Consider the following 6,000-nt stretch of genomic DNA (forward strand, 5'->3'; position numbering starts at 1 on the left):
TCATTGTTGGGTTCTCTTGAAATTTCTGATGAATAAATGTGGGACCCCTCACATGTTTGCAGGGCATGTTTAGTGATAGCAGTGAGGATAGGCTCTGATGGTTGTTTTCTTTTGGTCCACAACAGGCTCAGGCCTGCTTCCCGGAAGTCCCGATGGGACCAGTAGATAACAGGGTTCAGACAACAGTCTAGGTATGACATCACTGATGAGAGTGTCCTTAACCAATCAGGTGCTGGCGACAGGTCCATCCTACCCAGCAGGATCAGCTAATCGGTCAAAGGAGGGAAAGAAACAGACATGTGAGTGGACAAGTATGTGTTCACTCTGAGGCTTTCATGTCCGTGCACATGCAGCTACAATTCATCCCATATTTTGTTTCATATGCGTAAGTTGTGATTGAGTGCATGTGTCACCTCAGACACAACAAAGGGAGTGTAGCAGAGCATGTAGAAGGCCACCAGGAGAGGAGTAACTGCGGACAGATCTGCTTCATCATCACTGAGTAAAACAAGATGGAGAGAGTAGGAAGAAACACTGAAATTGTTTACATGCATAGAGTATTCAGAGAATGTTTGCTCAGTTAAGGAGCAAGAGATTGTGTGGTTTAATCATGATATTAGGGACTACAGGTCTTTTAGTAAACCCATTCTACTCCAAAGACCTGAGCAGGGGCCTGTACTTCAAAGTAAGTTCAACATACCCAGGATATATTTTCATTATCCAGCTTCACAAAGCCTAATCACTCTAAGCAGTCACACAAAGGTGGCTATCAACTCAGTAAGTAAACCAGGCTTTGCAAATGTAACCATGAGCGTGTTTACATAAAAGGGGCAGTGATTGCATCTTATGGCCAATTGCAAACATGGACAAGTCTACTATTTTACATGCAAAGTGCAAACTGTAATGCTAGACAAATAGGATGAAGTTAAACACCTAATCCAGGCTAAAAGCAACACATTTGCATCTGCCAAATTTAGGAAGAGGAACTTGCTAAAACTGCAGACTGTGTGAATGTGTAAATTAATGGCCTTATAATATCATTATGACATGATTAGATCTGACTATATTTACATTTATTTATTCCATTAAATTAATGTTGGCTTAGAAGTGTTCTTATGGCATGTGTGACAATTTTAGACTTATTATTTCAGCGGCAACCCCAGCAGTGTCGAACGAACGAACTTGGGAGCAAATAGAAAATAAATATAAAAACACAATTAAACGTGGTAAGTAGGCTTACTTTCATTACTTATAAGAAGGCATACAACAAATACAATGCTTTGGTGTTTCAGTTAGTTGAAGAATGATGTCAGTAGGCTATAACAGCTATATCTCTCAAAAAATCATCAGGGAAAGCTGAAGGAATTTGCCAGTCTCTGAACACAGCATTACAAGACTGACTGTTGGTGTCGCCCAGCCAGCAGCTCCCTCACATCTCCTAAAATGTCACAACTTGTCTACAAAGGAGATACCAGGAAATAGTGAAAAACCCAAGCTGTTGTGCAATATTACATTTTTTTTACTGTTTCGTATTTTTCTTCTTCTGTGCAATAGTATTAACACTATTTATGATTATCATAAATCTGAATGCAGCATACATTTTGTACTCTTTTGGCAGCAGTATTCTCACACTCTTTGTATATAATGTACATAATACAAAGCTGATTGTCCTTTTTTTGCATTGACTCTTTTGGTCTTCCTATGTCTATCTTTTATTGTTTGCTGCATGTAACAATTTAGTTTCCCTGGCGTGGAATTAATAAAGTTTTTAATCTAATCTTATCTGATGTCTTCAAATAGCCTTTTTGACAAACTGTCCACAATCCAAACAAATTCTGTTCATTATTATATATGACAACGAAAAGCGTCAAATCCACATACTTGAGATTCTCTAACTGGCATTGGTATTTTTCCTTCAACAATGACTGAAACGGTTAATTCTGACTAACCGAGTAATTGACTAGTCGCAGGTGTTGTCAGGTCTGTGTAAATGCAAGTGTAACTTTTGAGTTGACCTGACAGACCCTGACAACAATGTGTGAATATTTTTTCATGAGCCAATCCATACACATTTCATTGCTTCCTAAAGCACAATGACAAGAATACATATAAAATAGCACAAGAATGAGACATTTCCCCATTCCCCACATTTCCCCCATAACCTATCCATTAGGAATAAGATGTGTTCAGTATATGTACAAACAAATCTTTAACACCATATGTTTAAACTGAACTGACTATACTGAATCACCAATGGAACTGACTGAATCAGTTGCTTTTAACAGTGAAATTCGACACTGGTGACAAAGAGTGCTATTGGCAGCTTGGCTCTAATTCATATGTCATTGCCTGGTCAAAAGATTATTGAATGGCTGCGAAAGCCACACAGACAGTACATAATGGGATTAGTTGCAGATAAACAGGGTGCATACACACCTCATTCAGTTTTTAGTTGAACATAACTGCTGTATGAACAAAATGACTGAACTTATTCCCAAACTGAGGACAAACATCAAACATCAGCATAGATTGTCATGTTGTTTAATGAATAGTGATGCATTCACCTTGTGACCAGTATTTTTCATGACGTTTTGTAAGTAAGGTATTCTATCTGGATTATGTAAACAGAATCCAGACATTGTATTAAAGTGTTGTAGTGACGGTGGAAAGGCATGTGTTAACAACAATTTGCTATTCTGCTTGTGTATGTTTGCAGAAAGGCAGGCATAAAATATGCACGAAGTTTGTGGCTGAACCAAATAACCAGCAACCCTGTGGACAAAAAAGAAGCAGCTCAAAACCACTACGAGAGGCTGGTGCTTGAGGACCTCAATGATGACACACATAGCCAGAGCGCAGGGTTGGATCCAGAACCAGCAAGGAAAGGGGGATGCCTGTCACCTGAGGAATATAAAAAGTTAACACCTGAAGAATAGAAGGCCCTGCATGACTCCCATAAGATGACAGTTGATGGGTATAACATCTACACAAAAGTGGACGGAGCTCCCTTCTTAGTGGACTCATGGGTACAGGTGTCAATGACCTGCAGAAGCCTTGCTACAATAGGACAGCTGCAGGTCCAATTCACCAACTGGACAATACAGAATGTCAATGGGAGTTGGGAAAAGTTGAGTGGAGTTGTGTAGGTGAAAGGGCCTCATGACCTGATCACCACCAGAGACCTGTAAGAAGAGTACAAGCAGGCCTGTGCCAAGGCTCAACGTTATAGTATTTGGGCCTAAACACAACTATGGATGGCATTGCGCTGGCCTCCAGCACCTCGAAGGAATTGGGGACTTGATCAGGATATGTCATTTAACTCCCACATAAAACAAATTTCGAGGACTGCCTTTTTCCACCTACGTAACATTGTCAAGATCAGGCACTGTCTCAAAATGATGCAGAAAAACTAGTCCATGCATTTGTTACTTCCAGGCTGAATTATTGCAACTCCTTACTATTGGGCTTGCCTGACCAGATTGCTGGTAAATGGACTGTATTGATATAGCGCTTTTCCAGTTTTTTGACCACTGAAAGCGCTTTACAACACGAGTCTGCATTCACTCATTTACACATCGTAGCTAGGCCACCTGCTCATTACGAGCATTTACACAATCACACTTGGGATACTTCAATATGTAGACCAAGACAGAAGCAGTCCTACACACAGGTCTGACTGATGATTAAGGCAATCAGAATTCAAAACCTCTTGGATATATATCCTCTGACCTTGCTGACCCAGACAAGGTCACACCAAACATGCTGCTGATGGGACAGTCAGACTCCACTCTCCCCCAGGCAATCTACTGTGCAAGTGAACTCATTGGCAGTTCACTTGCACAGAAGGGGGTGGACGACCCCTCTACCTCCTGAGCCACAGCCGCTAATACTCTCCAGCTAATCCAGAATGCTGGGACATATGTTCTGACAAAAACTATTACCCCAGTAGAACAATGCAATCCTAGAATGCAGGCTTACCGTGGTTCCTAAAGTCTCTAAAACCAGAATGGGAGCCAGAGCCTTTAACTATCAAGCTCCTCTCCTGTGGAACCAGAGGCAGACACCCTGTCTACATTTAAGAGTAGGCTTAAAGCTTTCCTATTTGATAAAGCTTACACTTAGGGCTGGCTCAGGCTTGCCTTGGTCCACATGGAGAGCGGTTGAACCTGGACTATTTATTATGGCTGCATCTCCTGCCGTGATTCTGCCGGACATCCACATGAGGAAATTGTTGGGCCTCTGTAGCTAAAGTGTTTGATCTGTGCCTGCTCTATATGGAAAGTGTCCTGAGACAAATAAAAAATAAAGTGGACAATAGATTGCAACCCTTGTAACTATTCATCATTATTTTTAATCTGAAGGCAGCATACACCTTAAATCACTAACACCTGCCTTAACATATAGTCTATCTTAGGTCCACTGACATACGCAACATAAATGCTGTGTTTTAAATGGCTAAACCATAATCTGACCTTCTGACCTGTTTCCAGGTTGTGTTGTGTCACTTCAATAATCTTTTATCTGGCTGTTTACCTGATGCAGCTCGAGTGGTAGCCAGAGGCACTCAGTAGAGAGCAGAATAGGATGAGGAGGAAGGGGAGGAAGATACAGATGGAGAAAGCACAGAGAATGTAGACCAACATGTCTGAGTAGCTGCTCTCCCAGAAGACAGCACACAGCATCTCTGCAGGGTCATACCTGAAGTAGAACGAAGACATGATGGAAATGAAAGAGTAGAAACAACATGACCATGGAGAACTAACCAAAGCAAATGAATAATCTACATACCTTATCCAGGCATAGACAACAGGGACACTCCCAAACACCACCCCTGTCACCCAAGAAGCCAAGCACGCTATGACCATGAGGACAAAGCAAGAATTTCCTGTGGAGACCATGCCAATTAGCCGCTGCACACAGAGGATAGCTGTAAAGGAAGAAAGAAACCTTCAAACTGACTGTATCAAAGGAATTTTGGGATTGTTGCCTACTTTGAAGGTATTAATATAGTGTTATGTTTACTACTGTAGTACTGATGCAAGAATGGCAATCATGACTAGTAATTGCATTAGAGGCTAGTGTTGACAAATGTTTGCAAAAATATTGATACTGCTTTTAGTATTAGCTTACTTCAACAAGATCTTCTGGCCTATGTGAAGGCCAGCTTGTCCATTTCTTATTCTTTATTGTTCCCTTCAAATTTCCAATCTTTTGTGCGAACATATAGGGTAACGTGAACTGTTCACAAGTGCTATCAGCTCCCATTGCACATATGTAACCATGGATGCTATCTATGTGTCTAGTTCTTAAGCCTGGTAGCCCCATCAAAGATTAAGTCTTAACTGAGTTTAAGTCAGGATTTAACTATTAAATCTCAGACACAAAACCTTGAAGCTGGATTAAATCTATTAAAAGATAAATTTGTCATTATTCTATATTTTTCTTCTTTCCAGCAAATACTATAAAAAAGAGTCCATGCTTTGTGACTTCCTGGCTCTCATCTCCAAAGCCTTTGTCTTAAATTGATGATATAAATCGTTAAAGCACCTCACAAATAGATGTTTTTGAGTGGTAGATTAATCCACATTTGCTGCTCTTGTGACTTTTTGGTTCAGCAAGATGGTGTATGTGGGACTGAGTCAAAACAAGTGTGTGTTCATGGTAATAAAGGAAAATGTCAACCTGTGCAATAATGTGGTTCATTCATGTGTTTTAATAGATTCTAGTCAACATTGGAGCTCTATGGCACAGAGGAAGAGGATATATCAGGCATTGGTATACACACAATATTTGTTAGTAGATTGATTCACTATCTGTCTGATTCACTGGCTCTGCACATAAGATTTGTTGGGAATAAGTAAAATATAAACCCATCAACAGCGGTTTAACATCTTGGCTGTTGAAACTCATATTTTAAACTTAATCACTTCAGGTAGTAATCACTCCAAAAACACATTGCTACCATTGTTTATCAATGACACCCCTGTCCTGCACACCTCT

Source organism: Chelmon rostratus, chromosome 3 (assembly GCF_017976325.1).
Source record: "Chelmon rostratus isolate fCheRos1 chromosome 3, fCheRos1.pri, whole genome shotgun sequence".
Classification (NCBI taxonomy): domain Eukaryota; kingdom Metazoa; phylum Chordata; class Actinopteri; order Chaetodontiformes; family Chaetodontidae; genus Chelmon; species Chelmon rostratus.